At 40.8% G+C, this 19,950-nt stretch overlaps 1 pseudogene; it reads right to left on the bottom strand.

Annotated features, from left to right (window-relative positions):
• Positions 1 to 19,950, bottom strand: part of LOC133754147 (nuclear receptor subfamily 2 group C member 2-like) — a 685,228-nt pseudogene that overhangs the window by 286,791 nt on the left and 378,487 nt on the right.

Here is a 19,950-nt window from a genome sequence, read left to right as displayed (position 1 = left end):
GCCTGTTGATCATTCCTATTTTCTATTTGTTTCTTGCTGGTACTTGGTGATCTATTGGATTTTATGTATTAATCTTCCCAGCAATCTGATAAGTTCATTCAGCAGTTGTATTTGTTTTTAGATTTTATGGACAATCTATTTTAATATCTCCAATATATTGACCATATATTGCTTAGAAATTGACTTTTGTTGTTGTCCCCCCTCCCACCCCCCCCCGACTACTTTTCTGTTAAGAAGTTGGAGAGAGTGGAGGGAGCCTGTTCTAGGTTACTTCCAGGAAAAAAGGTTTCAGTGATCCTGTATTAATTGTGTTGTTTGTTATAGGATCCTTTTAAAGAATCTTTATTAGCAAGGAAACCACTGCTTTAGAATACTGCTAGCAGGTTTTCTTTTTAACTAGATGTTGAATTATTAAAGTAATTTTCAATATTTCATCTAAATGATCATGCAATTTTCTTAAATTTAACAACTATCTGGAAAATTTACATGGCTTGTTTACCAAAGTTAACAGCTCTTGAAATTTTTATTATATCTCCCTTATTAATTATGTTTTCAAATGTGATTTCCTTTATTAAGCTAATATTTACTAAGAATATATGTATCTGTTTATGAAAGGGATTCTTCATTTGTATTTAAGGTTCTGGTCAACTTGCATCCTCATCAATGTTATGCTGGCTTTCCAAAAGAAATTTTAAAATAATCTCTGCTTATTTACATTACGAATACATTACGAATATGTGTGGGAAATGTAGGTGTGTTTATTTCTTTCTTAAATATTCAGAATATTTTGTAATTCTAGATTTGAAATTTTTCTTCTATAACTTTTTTATTGGTTGGTTGCTAGTTTTCAAGTTGTGATTCAACTTGTTTGTTCTAAGTAGGAGTTTTCCTATTTCATGTTATATTTGTGTCGTTGGGAATTTGGTTTTCAATATATAATGAATTTTGACATTTATTCAAATTTTACTCCTAAGATTATCACACATTTCTTCTAGCATCTTGAGAAGGATATATTATCTATAAAGAACTATTTTTAATTCTTAAAATTGGATATTAGTGTTACTTTTCCATTTGGATTTACAATTACTTTTACTTGTATGTTAATTTTGTTAACATTTAAAAAATATATCCTGGATTGTGGTACTCAAAAACATATCATTTATATTTGTTATTATCATTTTGAATGCCTTTCTTCTATTTACTTTCAATTTCCTTTTTCTTTTTAATTCTTGATTAGGCAGCTAAAATGATTGATTTTTAGTTTTTTTTATTCTAACATTCATATAAGGTTATAAATTTCCTCTAAGCATTGATTTATCTGCAGCCTATTTATTCCCTCATAAATTTCCAATCCCTATATGTGCAGAGCCTGGCCACCTCCAGTATCATCATTCCTATGTGACTATAGCCGTCACAGGTACATGTATTTCCATTCTTGTGCCTGAAGCACATCTGTTGTGATGGGTAAATCAAAGCTTCAAACATTAGAGACAAATTCTTTACTTCTTGAAGAGCTGCAGTCATGCCATATCAGCTACCATTTACATGTCTGCAAAATGGCTACGGTGCCTGCAAATATATTATGTTCTATATAAAATCCTGAAATAAATGTAGAGTTTTTTAAAAATACACAATCCATGAATATTTGAAAAATTATTCTATATGTAAGTTTCCAGTTTTCTAGCACCAAAATAAACTTACATATCAGTTTCATTCTCCACAAAAATTTTGAAATCCTCATTGTTCATAATATGTATATATGAACTTATATGCTTATATTTTAATTTTTAAAAATCAAAAATATAATTTATTTTTCAAATAAATACATGAAAATTTTTAAAAAATGAAAAGTTATTGGAAGGTTTCCAGCTGGTGTTTTTATTTGTCACACATATTTTGAAGAGATCACTTGTTCTTGAGACTGGACAGAAGGATAGAAATGGTAAATGCTAAGACACAGAAAGGAGACAGTAGAAGTTCTGCAAGAGAGAGTAATGATGTCTTGAATCAGTCAGGTAGCATGAGAGAAATAGAGATCCTGACTTCACTCACAATATATTAGAAATATTTCATAAAACTTACTGAGTGATTCTATGTTAGAGAATGGCATACTTACATATGATTTCTATGTTTTGATTTTTTTGGGCTAAAAGATGGATTTATTAACATAATTACAGAAGGGAAAGCTTAAATCAAAACAAAGATTTAGTAAGGTGGTTAAGATTATTTAGGGTGGTAGGAAATTAGTAACATTGGTGAAATAAGGACTACAGATGAGTCAAAGTCTTTACAATACAGGGAGAATGTTTTCAAGATGAATGGTATGATATTTCCACTGATTTTATTTGGAGGACTAAGAAATCTAAGAAAAGACACAAAATGCAATACAGACAGTTCTTACCTTATGATGCTTAAGGATTTGTCCTCTTTATGATGGTGAAAAAAGTGATTTATATTCAATAGAAGCCATACATAAAATTTTTAATGTTGTTCTTTTCTTAGGATGGCAGTCTGTGCTATGATTCTTGTAGTGCTGGGCAATGACAGCAAGGCCAGCTCCCCACCAGCCATGAGATCACAAGGAAAAACACTGATCCTTTACAATGTGCTGTGTTTTGGGGCTCTAAAGTACAGTGAGATTGTGTATTGGATAATTTTTATTTTAATTCTTTTCTTCTAAATTCTTAAATCAGTCACAACTAATAAATCTATAAAAAGAGAAAAGCTCAGGATAATCTGTATCCCAAGTATTACAGGATGAGCTGCAGACTGATTTTGCTGTTTCTGATGGGAAGTCCTGAAGATTTCGGGCATGTTGAATTTGAAAAGTGAACACACACTGTACAAATCTATTCAAAGCATCATTGTTAGGAAAAGCATGGTTAGTTGAAGGGATCTGGGCCCACTTCATCATTGGAACACCCTCTCTGTAGGCTCACTAGCTTGCCCAGCATGCAGCCCCTATGGCTTGCCAGTATTTGCTGTGAGGAAACAGAGTTAAAATGTAGTTCCTTAAGGCCAGCACTATGACATAGTCGGTTAAGGCACCATCTGCAGTACTGGGATCTCATATGGGAGTTTGAGCCGTGGATGTTGCACTCACAATCCAGGCTCCCTACTAGTGTGTCTGAAGGGGATCCAGGTTAATTGCTTTGGCCTGGCCCATCCCTGTGACATTGCAGCCATCTGGGGATTGAACCAGAAGATGGAAGATATCTCTCTGCACCGTCCCCAATTCCCTAATGGCTTGTCCATGGATTCTTGCGAGTAAGGTGAACCATTTCCTTTTTCTTTGCCATTACAACTATCACCATCCATCTTTGATTTCAGTTTGGAAGTCCTAGAGGCATTTTCCTGGGAAGCAGAACTATTTCCACCTTCCCCAGCTATCAGTGTCTATTGCAGCTTGTTTCTGGGGACCTTTGTGGTCAGCAGGTCTCTGAAAGCTTCTGCTATGCAGAGCCTATGAGCAGCCTCTTGCTGACCATTTGTGGAGTCCATGGTTTCTTGTTGTTTCAGCTGCTCCATAAGGACCTTCACCACAAAAGCCTACGCAATTTTTGTATTTTTTTAAAAAATCTTATTTAAGTTACCAAAGTTTCATGCATTTCCTATACAGGTTTAGAAAGTTAGTGATACACCCCACATTATCCTCTGTTGCCCCAATACCCCAACCCTTTTCCTTCCTACCTCTACTATTCCCACTCATAATTTTTACAGGATCCATTTTAAGTTTACTTTGTACTCATAAGTTTAATCCTACATTAAATAATGAGTTCAACAATTGGTGTAAAGAAAAAAACCTTCCTCAACAAAACACACGAGGGCTGTAAACAATCAGAAAATCTCAAAATAACCATGTCACTCCAGTGGATTATATTACAGGTACTTTATTAGTTACCACAGTTCAGAGAAAACACAATATATCTGTCTTTTTGTCACTGGCTTATTTCATGAAGTATAATGACTTCCAGTTGCATCTGCTTTGTTGCTAAAGACAGGATTTCTTATTTTTTATATCTGAACTCTATTCTATACTATAATTTCTTTATCCAATAAACACTGCTGCACATCTGGGTTGATTCCATATCTTAGCTATTATGAATTGAGCTGTGATTAACATGTAGATACAGATAACACTTTCAAACACTGATTAATTTTGTTTTGGGTAAATTCCCAGGAGCAGGATGGCCTCATCATATGGTAGATTTGTATTCAGATTTCTGAGGTATATACATACTGTCTTCCACAGTGGCTGGACCACTTTACCTTCCCATGAAAACTGGGTTAGGGTACATTTTTTATGCTGCATCCTCAAAAGCATTTGTTGTTTATAGATTTCTGTGTGAGAACCATTTGAACTAGGGTGAGGTGAAATTCCATTGTGGTTTTATTTGCATTTCCTCTAATTGCTAATGACCCTGAGCCTGTTTTCTTTACATTTTTTAAAAGATGTATCAATTTATTTGAAAGGCAGAGTTACAGAGGGGAAGAGAGAGAGAGCAAGAAAGAGAGAGCGAGCTTCCATCCATTGGTTCACTACCCAAATGGCTACAACAGTCAGAGCTGGGCCAATCTGAACCCAGGAGCCAGGAGCTTCTTCGCACACAGGGGTAGGGGCCCAAGCATTTGGGTCATCTTCTAAGAGTTTCCCAGGCCATAGCAGAGAGCTGGATTGGAAGTGGAGCAGCCAGGACTCAAACTGGCACTTTGGGGGATGCCAGCACTGTAGGCAGTGACTTTACCTGTTTGCCACAGTGCAGTCCCTTTGAGCCTTTTTTCCAGTATCTGATGGCCATTTCAATTACCTCTCTTAAAAAATGTCAGTTCAAGTCCTTCACCCATTTCTTAACTGGAATGTTTTTTTGTTGTTGTTAAATTTCTTTAGATCTTTATAGATTTTGTTTATTAATCATCTATCATCTGCATAGTTTGCAAACATTTTCTCCCATCATGTCTATTGCCTCTACACTTTGGTAGGTGTTTCTTTTGCAGTGCACAAACTTCTCAGCTGAATGTAATCCCATTTGCTAATTTTTTATTTGATTTCCTGTGCTTCCATGGTTTTTTTAAATGACTTTGCCTATGCCAATGTGTTATAGAGTTTCCTCAATATTCTTTAGTAATTGGATGGTATTGGATCATAGATTTATGTTTTTGATACATTTTTTATAAAACTTTTATTTAATGAATATAAATTTCCAAAGTATAGCTTATGGGTTACAATGGCTTCCCCCCTCCCATAACTTCCCTCCCGCCCGCAACCCTCCCCTTTCCCCTTCCATTCATGTAAAGATTCATTTTCAATTCTCTTTGTATACAGAAGATCAGTTTAGTATATATTAGGTAAAGATTTCAACATTTTGCCCATATAGCAACATAAAGTGAAAAAACTACCATTGGATTACTAATTATAGCATTAAATAGCAATGTACAGCACCTTAAAGACAGAGATCCTACATAATTTTTTTCCAAATTAATTAATTTTCTATGCCATTTCCATTTTAACACGAGGTTGTTTTTTTTTTCATTTCCAATTCTCTTTATATACAGAAGATCACTTCAGTATATAATTAGTAAAGACCTCATCAGTTTGTGCCCACACAGAAATGCAAAGTATAAAAATACTGTTTCAGTACTAGTTATAGCATCACTTGGCTTTAGATAACACATTAGGGACAGATCCCACATGAGTTGTAAGTACACAGTGACTCCTGTTGCTGACTTAACAATTTGACACTCCTGTTCATGGCATCAGTAATCTCCCTAGGCTCTAGTCATGAGTTGCCAGGGCTATGGAAGCCTTTAGAGTTCACTGACTTTAATCTTATTCCGATAGGGTCATAGTCAAAGTGGAAGTTCTCTCCTCCCTTCGGAGAAGGGTACCTCCTTCTTTGATGGCCCTGTTCTTTCCACTGGGATGTCACTCACAGAGATCATTCATTTAGGTCTTTTTTTTTCCATGATATCTTGGCTTTCCATGCCTGCTATACTCTCATGGGCTCTTCTGCCAGATCTGAATGCCTTGAGGGCTGATTCTGAGGCCAGAGTGTTCTTTAGGACATCTGCCATTCTATGAGTCTGCTGTGTATCCTGCTTCCCATGTTGGATCTTTCTCTCCCTTTTTGATTCTATCAGTTAGTATTAGCAGATACTTGTCTTGTTTGTGTGATCTCTTTGACTCTTAGACCTATCAGAGCTATCAATTGTGAGCTGAAATTGATCACTTGGACTAGTGTGATGGCATTGGTACATGCCATCTTGATGGGATTGTGTTGGAATCCCCTGGCACATTTCTAACTCCACCATTTGCGGCCAGTCCAATTGAGCATGTTCCAAATTGTTCATCTCCTCCCTCTCTTTTTCCACTCTTAGATTTAACAGGGATCACTTTTCAGTTAAAATTAAACCACCTAAGAATAATTGTGTTAATTACTGAGTTCAACCAATAGTACTAGAACAACAACAACAACAACAAATACTAAAAAGGATAAAGTATTGCATTGTACATCTAAAGTCAGGGCAAGAGCTGATCAGTTCATTGTTGCTTATAGTGTCCATTTCACTTAACAGGTTTCCCCTTTGGCGCTCAGTTGTCACCGATCAGGGGAAAGAAATGATATTTTTCTCTTTGGGACTGGCTTAATTCACTCAGCATGATGTTTTCCAGATTGCTCCATCTTGTTGCAAATGACTGGGTTTCGTTGTTTCTTACTGCTGTATAGTATTCTATGGAGTACATGTCCCATAATTTCTTTATCCAGTCTACTGTTGATGGGCATTTGGATTGGTTCCAGGTCTTAGCTATTGTGAATTGAGCTGCAATAAACATTCATGTGCAGATGGCTTTTTTTTTTTGCCAAATTAATTTCCTTTGGGTAAATTCCAAGGAGTGGGATGGCTGGGTTGTATGGTAGGGTTATGTTCAGGTTTCTGAGGAATCTCCAGACTGACTTCCATAGTGGCTTAACTAGTTTGCATTCCCACCAACAGTGGGTTAGTGTCCCTTTTTCCCCAAATCCTTTGCAGCATCTGTTGTTGGTAGATTTCTGAATGTGAGCCATTCTCACCGAGGTGATGTGAAACCTCATTGTGGTTTTGATTTGCATTTCTCTGATTGCTAGTGATCTTGAACATTTTTTCATGTGTCTGTTGGCCATTTGGATTTCCTCTTTTGAAAAATGTCTATTGAGGTCCTTGGCCCATCTCTTAAGTGGGTTGTTTGATATATATTGAATGGATTATTGTGTACAGTATAAGGTGGAGGTCTTGTTTCATATCTCTGCATGCAGAAACCCAGTTCTCCCAGCACCATTTTTGAAGAGACTGTCCCTGCTCCAGGGATTGATTTTAGCTCCTTTGTCAAGGATAAGTTGGTTGTAAATGTGTGGATTGATTCCTGGAGTTTCTATTCTATTACATTGCTCTACACATCTGTTTTTGTGCTAGTACCAGGTTGTTCTGCTTATAATTGCACTGTAATATGTCTTGAAATCTGATATTGTGATGCTTCCAGCTTTGATTTTTTTAGCTTGATTTTATTATATAACAGTGATTTAGCTACTTGGGGTCTCTTGTGTTTCCATATGAATTTCTTCATCATTTTCTCTAGATCTGAGAAGAATGTCATTGGTATTTTGATTGGGATTTCATCAAGTCTGTAAATTGCTTTTGGTAGTATGAACATTTTGATGATATTAATTCTTCCAATCTGTGAAAATTGAACATTTTCCAACTTTTGTGTCTTCTATTTCTTTGTTTAGTGTTTTGTAATTTTCATTGTAAGAATCTTTCACATCCTTGGATAAACTTATTCCAAGGTATTTAATTCCTTATAGCTATTGTGAATGGAATTGATCTTAAAAACTCTTTCTCAGCCAATGCGTTGTTTGTGTATACAATGGCTATTTCTTTTTGTTTGTTAGTTTTATATCCTGCCACTTTTTGAAACTCTTTTTATGAGTTTTAGTAGTCTCTCAGTACAGTCTTTTGTATCTCTGTTATGTACAATCATCTTATCTGCAAATAGGGATACTTTATTTCCTCTTTTTCAATTTCTGTCGTTTGGATTTCTTTTTATAGTCTAATGGCCTTGGCTAACACATACAGGACTATATTGAACAGGGATGATGATGTTTGTCTGGTTTTGGACTTAGTGGGGATGCTTATAACTTTTCCTCATTCAATAGGATGTTGGCTATGAGTTTGTCATAAATTGCCTTGATTTTGTTGAAGAAAAAAATTTATAAAAATTTTATAAAAATTTTTATCATGAAAGGGTATTGTATTTTATCAAATGCTTTCTCTGTATCTGTTGAGATAATCTATGTTTTTGTTCATCAGTTTGTGAATATGATATTATCACATTTATCATTTGCAAATGTTGAACCATCCCTGCATAGCATGGATAATACCCACTTGGTCTAGTTGAATGATCTTTCTGAAGCATTGTTGGATTTCATTAGTTATGTGATTGTGTGTGGGGTAGCCTATGCTGAGGTAGTCTACACTGGGGCTCAACTATTAAGTCTTAAGTGGTTGGACAGTTAGAGTTTAGATTCCTCCCTCTACAGTTGAGGGACCTCAGGCTAACACTCTGGTTTTTCTTATCTAGAAAATTGGCATTGTAGTTGTATCACACTGAGAATGATGTTGGGAATCTGCTGTGAGTGAAAGTATTGGGTAAACAGATGTGTGCCTACTACATAAAAGTGCTCAAACCTGAACATGCAGAGACAGATGTGTGCATTTTATACAAAGACATCCAAATGAGAATATGTGCATTCCTGGATGTGTGCCAGATACCTATAAGGTACTCACACAGAGACACAGCTGCATGCAAAAATTTACACCAGGCACACTGGAGGTGCTCATACCTGCACATGGGCCTGCATGGATGTGTGTTTGACATACAAGCATCCCCACACCTGAACATGTACACATAGATATGCACCTGTTACACAAAGATGTTCACAGAGCACATGTGTTTGCATGGCTCTGTGTCTGGTACACAGAAGGAGTTCATATTCATGGGCACACATAATCCCCAAGGATGGGAGTAGGCACAGGTTATGTTGGGTACCTAGGTACCCAACTCACGGTGTCCAAATAGGTCCCAGGCAGAGGTAGACTATCAAAAAAGATGTCAGAACAATTTGGCACACAGTAGGTGCTAATAAAAGTTGTCCTCCTTCAGCCTGAAAAAAGTGTGTGTCCTACAAGGTGAACAAGACACATTTGTTTCCGGAAACATTTTCTGGAGCAAATGACCCACAGAAGGAGCACTTTACAGGCCTCTCAGCTAAGAGGATCATTTTCCCTCTGGATTTTGCCTTTATCATCTATACTTTTGCAGAGGACTTACTGCCACTGCATTTTCTTAGCATAGGAGCCCATCACCTTTACACCTCTCATGGAAAACACAGATCCAGACACAGGACACAGGAAATTTAAGGCACACCTGATAAAACTAAGACAGAAGATTTGGTTTGTTTTAGGCTTGGTCTCAGGTAAGAACAGCAATATTATTGCTGAAGGTAGTAGAAGTAACTCCCAGATCCTGAGTGTTACAGATATCTTATGAAGATTAATTCATTTATTTGGAAGGAAGAGTTACATACAGAGAGGGAGACACCACATACACACACACACAGATTGAGAGAGAGAGAGAGGAAAAGAGAGATCTTTGTCCACTGGTTTGCACCACAGTTGACTGTAATGTCTGGCACTGAGCCAGGCAGAAGCTAGGAGCCAGGATCTTCTTCTGGGTCTCCCACATGAGTAGCAAGTCCCCAAACACTTGAATAATTACCCACTGCTTTTCCCAGGCCATTAGCTGGGAACTGGACAGGAAATGGAGCAGTGACAATGTGAACTGTTGCCCAAATGGGATGCCAGCCATTCAGATGGGAGCTTTAGCTGCTATGCCACAACACAGCACCCCCACAATGACAGTTTTTTTTTTTTATTTAATGAACATAAATTTCCAAAGTACAGCTCATGGATTACAAAGGCTTCCCCCCTACACACAACTTCCCCTCCACCCACAACCCTCCCCCTTCCCACTCACTCTCCCCTTCCATTCCCATCAAGATTCATTTTCAATTCTCTTTATATACAGAAAAACAGTTTAGTATATATAAAGATTTCAGCAGTTTACCCTCACACAGTAACACAAAGTGAAAAAATACTGTTGGAGTACTAGTTATAGCATTAAATCACAGTGTACATCACATTAATGACAGAGATCCTGCATGATATTTTTAAAAAAAAATATTGATTACTTTTCTATGTAATTTCCAATTTAACACCAAGGGTTTTTTTTTTCATTTTCAATTATCTTTATATACAGAAGATTGCTTCAGTATATACTAAGAAAAGATTTCATCAGTTTGCACCCACACATAACCACAAAGTATAAAAATACTGTTTCAGTACTAGCTATATCATTACTTCACCTTGGACAACCTATTAAGGACAGATCCCACATGGGACGTAAGTACACAGTGACACCAATGACAAGTTTTTATCTGCTTGTTTTGTGAAAGTTTTACTTATTTAACTATAAGGAAATTATTTCTTTTATTCTCACATGATGTAGCAATTAAAAAATACAGGAAACACTGGGAAATTTTAGTTTCAGATAAATGATGAATGCCTTTTATTGTTTTCTTCTTTGAAATATTTGGAAATTAATTGTGCCAAAACATTGTTATTTGTTTGAAATCCTAATTTAACTGAGAATTCTGAATGTTATCAGCAACCATTTTTTGGTTCCTGCAAACCATGGAGCAAAATTTGGATGAACTACTCCCATTCTACTTAGGGAGTTCCCTTGGAGGTAGGGGAGATTTTATCCACTACTTTCACTAGGATAACCTAGCTTTCTTTTTATCTCAACTTTTATTTAAATAAGTGATGAAAAAAGTGATGTAACTCACTTATGGATGAAATTTCCCTGTTTTGCAACCAAGAAATTACAGGTCCTTGTTCAATCTCATTTCCTTAAAACCCTTTCTTGTACTCACTCCTTCTGTGATACCAGGAATAGAGTTAGAGGGGATTACTGAAGACAAACACCTTGCACCCCTTTTCCTCAAAAGGCCCTGAAAAGTGAGTGAGGAAACCATAGCTGTTCAGTCCTCCTAGAGAACATTAATATCTTTTGATTTTTATAATTCAGAATTGATTGCCAATAGTTTTCATATTCCACAATATATCATCCAATCTTATAGTTCCTTCATACTTTCTTTTTTAAAATGTTTCACTCCAGAAAGAAAATTTACAAGATAACTTACAATCCAGAAAGCATTACATTGGAAATGCTAATCTCTCTTCCTAAGAAAGAATTGATAAACACACATGGATGCCCATTAGAGGGATATCTATACACTAGTCTATTGCTGGCTGACACATTTTGTTCACATGAAAAAAGCCCCATCTCTCAGAAGAGGAATTTCACTAAGGAATCACCTGCACCTGGACAACTCAAAAGCAAATATCTCAACAGGTGGACAGCATCTTCATGCAACAAAAAATGCCACCCCCACTGTGAAGGTTGAGTCCTCACCAGGCAGGATGTGTACTTTGATGAGCATGATGAAAGCAGCCTTTCAAAAACCCTACTCTGCATATCTGGGGCATTTTGTGTTTTTACACAAACTAAATAAGAAGGTATAGTGGCCCTGATCATGCAGCTCTTAATTATGATAATGATGTGACAAAACAGTCAAATGTTTGTGCTGAGTGCCACCTAGGACGCAATAAAAGTGTAGGTAATTATAACAATATAAAGCAAAGGAAATGAAAGACATGTTGGAAAATACCTATTAACATATAAATGTTCATTGTGGGAGTACTATGTGATTAAGTTTTTTTTTATTTATTTAAAATCTTAGCAAAATTTTAAATTTTAAAACATAATTTAAAAGGAATATTTTTCACTGGATTACATAAATAGCAAGTATTTTGGAACTGTCACAAAACCAACAATAAATATCAAAAAGCTCAAAGGATAAGAAGTGAATATCAGGGGCTGGCACTGTTTGTAGCAGTTAAAACTGCCTGCTGCAGTGCTGGCATCCCACATGGACACGATTTCAGTCCCAGGTGCTCCACTTCCAATCCAGCTCCCTGCAAATGAACCTGAGAAACCAGTAGAAGATGGCCCAAGTTCTTGGGCCCCTGCATCTTTGTGGGAGATTTGGAAGAAGCTCCTGGCTCCTGGCTTTGGATTGGGCCAGCACCAGCTGTTGCGACCATTTGGGGAGTGAGCCAGCAATTAGAAGATTTCTCTCTCTCTCTCTCTCTCTCTCTCTCTCTCTCTCTCTCTCTCTCTCTCTCTCTCTCTCTCTTTCTCTCTGCCTCTGCCTCTCTTTAACTCTGCCATTCAAATAAATAAACAAAAAAAGTGAACATGAAAGACCCAACCTTAATAAACATTGGGAAATCACAGATATTCTAAGGTTTATAGATTTGCTGGCACCCTGCAAAGCTTATGTAATGAAGACCACTGTAGCCCTGAAGAGGTGTGCCAGAATGGGCAGGTTCTTCTGGGATTGGATATGTAGCAGGAACTTGAATGAGGATGAGAGAGATGGGGAAGGCATTGGTGCTAAGGGCAAATGTCAAGATAAAGGAAGAGAGGTGGGGAAGCATGCCTGTTTAATTAGAGCATTGTTATTTAGAAAGTGGACTTGGGGCACTGGATTCTGTCCCAGTTGCCCCTCTTCCAGGTCAGCTCTCTGCTGTGGCCCTGGAGTGCAGTGAAGGATGGCCCAACTCCTTGGGTCCTGCACCCCATGGGAGAACAGGATAAGCACCTGGCTCCTGCCTTCGGATCAGCACGGTGCACGGGCCACAGCACGCTGGCTGCAACAGCCATTGGAGGGTGAACCAATGGCAAAGGAATACCTTTCTCTCTATCTCTCTGTCTCACTGTCCACTCTGCCTGTCCAAAAAAAAAAATCTTATAGAAAGTGGGCTCAAAAATAGATGCAGTTACCCCATAAACACATATCAATATTAAGGTTTTCCTAGAGGGATGGTGCTTCAATCTCTCCTAAGTTTTCAGCAATGATAGGAGGCTGTGGAAGTACCACATCTTGTCCTTTATCAGCAGTCCTATTTCCATTTAATTTTTCTCATATTCATGGTAACTAGCCTGTAACCTCTCATGGGGATCTCCTTGTAAAGAATTCCAGACAGATCATCTGCTTTGGTCACTATAAATTTCTGAAAGACCCAAACACTGATGACCATTCAAGCCTGGGCATCCATTGACACCTTCAGAAGTCCAGTCCCTTATTTCTGAAGGATCAGAGGGAGAAGCTACTTGATCCATCATCTGGCGCTTCCCTGGGTGTTCATTAATATGAAGTTAAATCACATTCAAGGTTAGATACTTTGATATGAGATGTGAGCATCCAAAAAATCAGCTTAACTCAGTGAGCGAAAATATCTGCCTTTTTCACCTCATATTTTACAGTTACACTAGATATAGAATAAAAGATGGAAGGATATTTTCTTTCAGTGTAGTGAAGATTTCTTTCACTAATTTCTGAGGAGAAGTCAGCCATCATTCATATATAGCTGACCCAGTAGCCTGTTGTTTCTTTCACAATGTCCAAGGTCTTTTCTTTGTATTTGGAATCCTTCTGTTTGTTATTTGCCTGTAGTAGTTTTGTATCTGCTGATTAAGGGGTCCTCAAATGTTTCATTAAATTTGAGAAGCTTTTCACCATTTCAAAATACATATTTTGTTTTTTATTTATTCTCTTCCTACTGAAATTTATTGCTTTTATGAGGGACTTCACAAAGATTGTAGAAAGTTGAAAGAAAAAAAAAACAACTTTATTTTAGTGCAAAAATGATAGTAACACATGCTTAAAAGTGGTCTAGGAAGTTCAGTGAAAATGCATATTGTAAAACATGATGTATCAGGATTCTGAAAAGTGTGTGTTTGTAGATTTAAGTATTTATTTTTACCAAAGTGAAATTTTAAAATTACTTTTAAATGCTAGATTATTTTCTATATTGTTCCTGGACTCCTGAAGCTTTGCATATTTATCTAGTATCTTTCATTAATTAAGAAAGGCTTTTGGGGATGACACTGTGGCATGGTGGGCTGAGCCTCTGCCTGTGGTGCTGGCATCCCACATTGGTACCAGTTTGTGTCTCAGCTGCTCCTCTTCCAATCCAGTCTCTGCTTATGGCCTGGGAAGGCAGCAAAAAGTGGCCCAAGTGCTTGATTCTCTGTACCCATGTGAGAGACCAGGAGGAAGCTCCTGGCTTCTGATTGGCTTAGCTCTGGCTGAGCCATCTGGAAAATGAACCAGTGGATGGAAGAACTTGTTGTCTTTCACCTTGTCTGTAACTCTACCTCTCAAATGAATACATACAGTCTTTAAATTAAAAAAAAAGTCTTTTGGTCTATGTCCATCTTAGTCTATTTGTGATAAGAATGTCACACAGTAGGTTATTTAGAAATAAAACATTTTTTGCCAAAATGTGTTTACTTTAAAATACTTTTTCAAAATAGCAGCCCAGGAGAATAGCCACATGGGACTGCACCTCTGGGGTCCTACCCTGTTCCCAGGTTGCAAGATGACATGCCAGCCTGTGGGTCTCTCTCTGGAGGATGAGAGCCCGAGGGGGGAGGAGTCTGCTGAGGGATCATCTAAGATGCCTCTGAGTGTGTGCCCATGGAAAGAAGTGCCACTTGGGTACTTTCCCTCCCCTTCTGTCCAGTTTCTCTGACTCAGAAGTCACAACTCCCACACTTCTGCTTGGTGGTCCCATCGCTGTGTCTTGTGTGATGCCTGTGAGACTAAGCGTGTGACAGATTAGTTGCTTTTTCAGCTGTGGTTGTGAGTTACAGCACAGTCAGCTCCAGTGAAGTTAGAGAGACCATGGATCTTGCCAAGGATGTTAGGAGCCTGCAGAATCTTCGAGAGAAACAGCCAGGATGGGGAAACAGTACCCAGCATACTCTGTGGGGACATCCCCAGAGAAGGCACTGGGCTACAGCCCCTGGCACCTGAGCAATAGCTGCCAGGGCCACTTCTCTGCTCTCATGCCATCTGCTCCATTCCAAGGCAGCCTCTCAGGTGACTGGATCTGATGGGTTAACACCTGGTCATGTGTTTTTACACTAGCAGCAGATGTGGCTGAGAAAGTGAGCACCTGACTTGTGCCTTACAAAGAGGACAGTGACAGTGGGAACCTTCCCCAGGACACTGGTGACTGAAAAGCTGGACAAATGCCCAGCATCACTGAGGCCACCTTTTATGAACCAGATGTTCCATGTAGAAAGCCAGGCACCCAGCTTCTCTTGAATATGCAGGGTCTGTCCATGCCAGTCAGCAGCTCTGTTGGTGAGGTGTCCTGGAGCTGAGCAACAGGTGTGCTAAGACAGGTGCTCAGCTCTATTGGTGAGGAATCCAGGAGCTGAGCAGCTGGTGAACTTGTAAGACTGGTGCTCAGCTCTGTTGGTAACACATCCTAGATGGAGCTGAGCAGCAGGTGTGCTCCTAAGACAGGCACTCGGCTCCTGATAATGCACAAAAGGCATCCTGGATAGAGCTCAACAGCAGGTACACTCATAAGACAGGTGCTCAACTCTGTTGGTGAGGCATCTAGGAGCTGAGCTGCAGGTGCACTCATAAGACAGGTGCTCAGCTCTGTTAGTAACACATCCTGGATGGAGCTGAGCAGTAGGTACACTTGTAAGACAGGTGCTCAGCTCTGTTGGCGAGGCGTCCTGGATGGAGCTGAGCAGCAGGTGCTTACAGACTCCTCCCTGAGCCCAGGTCCGTTCACTCCCACACTACCTGCCTGGCCCTCTGTTCACCTACACATTCAAGAAATTACATTCCTCAGTCATGCAGAGATCAGGGGACTGAAAAGAAGATGCTTAGAAAGTTGTGCTGAGCCTTAAAGGCCATGATGGTGGGTCCCTCTCTGTTGAGGTGAATTGAAGCTGTGAAGAGCATGATCCATAAAAGTTAAAGGGACAGGCATTTAACCTAGCAGTTGAGACACCCCTGTTTCATATTGGAGTGCCTGGGTTCCACTCCCAGCTCCAGCTCCTGATGCCAGCTTCCTGATAATGCACACCCTGGGAAGCAGCAGCTGGAACCTCAGTACTTGGATTCCTGCCATCCTCATGGGAGAAATGGATTGCATTCCTGGTTCCAGCTCATGATTCCAACTTCCTGATAATCCACACCAGCTGGAGGCTCAGGCTCAGGCAGTTGGATCCCTGGCATCTGCATTGGAGAACTGGATTGAATTCCTGCCTCCGAGCTTCAGCCTGGCCCAACACACCAGCACTAGCTCTTGTGGGCACTTGTGGAGTGAACCAGCAGATGGAATGTGTATGCATTTTTCCTCTCTCACTCTCCATCCCTCCCTTCCCCTCACTTCTCCTCCCTCCTTCTCCCCATTCCACAAACATCAAATAAGTAAAAAAAAGACTTAAAATAATGAAAAGTTTCCTGCATCTGGAGAAGCCCCATCCAGAATCCCAAGGTCCCTGTGTTCACACTCAGTACTTCATTCTTGAACAGTCTCCAAACAAGCAGGTGGCAGCCCTGTTGCTATGGAAAAGGATGAATTTCTTTTTTTTTCTATGGGGAAAGTTAAGGAAAAATGGTGTTACATTTTAAGAAACCACTGTAACTTTCTCCTCGCTTGAGTGTTGTCATTTTGGCCACATAGTTTAAACAGTGCAGCAGTGAGTACACTGGCACGGAATTGAACAAAGAAACAGATTAAAAGCACAAGGTGCAATTTGTGCAACTCAGGTGGCCTCTCTTCCCCGTTCTGCCTCCTGAGGTGGAGTCCTCAGGTCTCTGCTATTTTCTCTGCCATCCACATGGGCTACGAGGCTGGAGTCGACGTATCCCAGTCACTATGCCTTGGCCCTGGGCATGTCTGCTGAGGCAGACACACTCCAGCTCCAGCTGTCAGGGCTGCCCATGCCCTTGCTGGCATCTGTCACCTAGATGGGCTTCCTGGGCTGGGACTGGAAGGACTGCCCTGAGTGCCTAGGCAGCCTCCAGGGGAGCACCTCCACTTCCTGCCCCCTCAGTTTGGCACTGGCCAAAAAGCTGGAGTGAAGAAGGAGGTGCCAATAAGGAAGTCTGTGGTGATAAAAAGCCCCCACCTGGGCATTTTACACTTGTGTAGAATGTTCTGTCTGCAGACACAACCACACACCCCTGTTTGCTGAGCACCAAAGCAGCTGAGCCTCAGGGAAGTGTGATGGTTGACCTCTGTCACTTTCAAAGTTGCTGACAGCTTTGTAGTGCTGTTTTCCTTGTGTCTTTTTCCCTCACACTGTAAGAGGAAGCAGAATGAGGCTGTGAGATTGGTCAGTGGTCCAGCACATCTCAGCTCAGGGTTAGCCTTCTCACTGTGAGACTGGTCAGTGGTCTAGCACGTGTCTTGGCTCAGGGTCATCGTCTTCTCACTGTGAGATTGGTTGTGGTCCAGCACGTGTCTTGGCTCAGGGACATAGTATTCTCACTGTGAGATTGGTAGGTGGTCCAGCACACATCTTGGCTCAGCTGTGTTACAGTGGCCCTGTTTTGTGCTGGTGGGTGTTTTGTGCCGGTGGGCACAGTTCCAGTGCCCAGTGCTGTAACTGGAGTGGAACCTTCAGCAATTCTGAAGAAAACAGGCCCAGGATCAGTGGCAGTTGAGGCAGGGCTTACTCCATCTTTCTAAGGTCGACCTTGTTTGCTGGGACTGAGACTTGCGACTGAGAAGTGTGGGACCCAGCCAGGAGGGCCACAGGCAGATTTTCCAGCCCTCAGAAGAGTGAGCTGCAGACAAATGCTGGGTCTCAGTTGGGGTTCAAGAGTACCCAGGCCAGCAGAAGCTGGGCACCCCTCTTCAATGAGAAAGTCGAGCTCCTGATGCTGGATGTCCCACAGTTAGGGGAGCCAGCCTTTCCAGGTCATCAGATGCCCATTTCCATATGTTCCCAAAGGTATCTAAGCCTCTCCATCTCCTTTAAGCTTCTCCATCTCCTTTATTTAATCAGCTGGTGAGCAAGCATCTATTGAGGGTCCTCAGTGGTGACCATGAGAGCAAACAGCATGGGTCAGCAATTTAAATAGATTTGCCCTGTAGCTTTATGGATTCTGAAGCCATCTTTGCTCTTGATTGCTTTGCATCTCCCATTTCATTAGGCCTATGCTTCAGAAGGCCTGGCTCATGCAGGTACTGCAAGCCTCACGCAGCCCCCAGGTAAGAAGCCATGTGGGAGGGAACAGCCATTGTAAAACTACAAGGCCTGCTAATTCCTCCCTGAGGTGCCTCTGGAAGCTGACTGCATGTCTGTTTCTCACACATAGTTCTGGAGATGCATGTGTGTGTGACACAGGCCCTGGGGGTGCAGACATGCAGGAACAGAGCAAAGACTTGGAAGAAGTGTCTCCAGGTCCCCTCATATGTGGTGTTGACCACAGATAACAGCATCTGGAGCAGGAGACCCAAGCAAAGGAGAGTCACGTGAACAGTATTGGGGTGGAAAGGGAAGAGGGGCCAGAGCTGCTTGGGGCTTCAGGGACAGCAGCCTGCCACTCTGCAGTCTTTCCTGCCTGTTTCCACTTGTTCAGAGGCCAGACTCCCCTGGAAGAGGCTTCTGACTGAGCTTGGCCACGCTCCAGCCTATCGTAATCTTTGGGCAGTGAGCAGAGTATTTGGTGTTTTCCATCACTGGTCCCCTAGACTTATTTTCTTATTTTAAAATTAATTAATTAATTAATTATTTTGAAAGGCAGGGAGAGAGAGAGAGAGAGAGAGAGAGAGAGAGAGAGAGAGAGAGAGAGAGAACATGCAAGTGAACTTCTGTCTTCTGGTTCACTCCTCAAATAGCTGCACTGATTGGGGCTGGCCCAGGCAGAAACCAGGAGCCTGGAACTCCATCCAGGTCTCCCAGATGGCAGATAACCAAGTACTTGGGTCATCACCTGCCACTTTCCCAGACTCATTATGGGGAGCAGCTGTGATTAAACCTGTGCTCTGATACAGGATGTAGACATCACAGGCAGTGGCTTAACCTGCTGTGCCACAACTCTGGGCCCTGTTATGGAGTTTTTGGTACAAGAAACCACTTTGAAAATCAGTGGCTTAGCACAGTGTCCCTTTCACTGGCTTGTAAGTCAGTGAGTCTATAATTGGTGCTGTGTTCTGCTGGGTGGTTCTTCTGATGTTGGCCAGGGAGACTGAGCCAGTGCCGGTCAGCTGGGATGACTGAGCCGTGGGGCTTGTGTGCCTCATGTTCTAAGGAGCTTGAGCAGGATTAGGACAGCACTGCTTTGTCACCCTCTCTTGTCCAGATGGACCCCAGGGCTGACTGACATGCAAGAAATGAAGAAGGAGATCCTTTTTCTAAGAGCAGGGGCTTCAAAGTCACATTGCTAAGAGAGCCTGGACCCAGGCCAGGGCAATGGGCCACTTTAGGAATCTACCACAGGAGTAATCTGAACATGGACTCATACTCCCTGCCATGCCTTCCTTCTGCAGTCCTTAAAACCATGGCTCAGTGCATGAGATCAAGGAGTACTGCTTTGGACCTGTGTAGGATTTGAAAACAAGACATTTTATTAAGGACGCTTCTTTTCTACTTTCTCTGAAAACAGAGCCCCTTTTTATGATGGAAGAGTTTGGAGCCAACAGGGGCTGCTTTGGTGCCTTAGTGCCTCCATCTGTCCTAGCCCTGCCACTCAGCTGCATGGTGCAGAGGAGCCCAGGGAGCCTGTCTCATCACCTCCTGCACCAGGAGGCATCCTTGTTTACAACCCCTCCTGTAGTATCTCAGTGCATGAGTCTTCAAATTCATTAAGTTAATCGTGTTTTCTTGCTCCAGCATTAGAGACGAATAGCCCAGATAGTTTCTTAGTCTCTGTTGTGGGTCCTCTTACAGCCTGTTAGGATGCC

Source organism: Lepus europaeus, chromosome Y, assembly GCF_033115175.1.
Source record: "Lepus europaeus isolate LE1 chromosome Y, mLepTim1.pri, whole genome shotgun sequence".
Lineage (NCBI taxonomy): Eukaryota > Metazoa > Chordata > Mammalia > Lagomorpha > Leporidae > Lepus > Lepus europaeus.
This window is presented reverse-complemented; position numbering and strand designations above follow the sequence as displayed.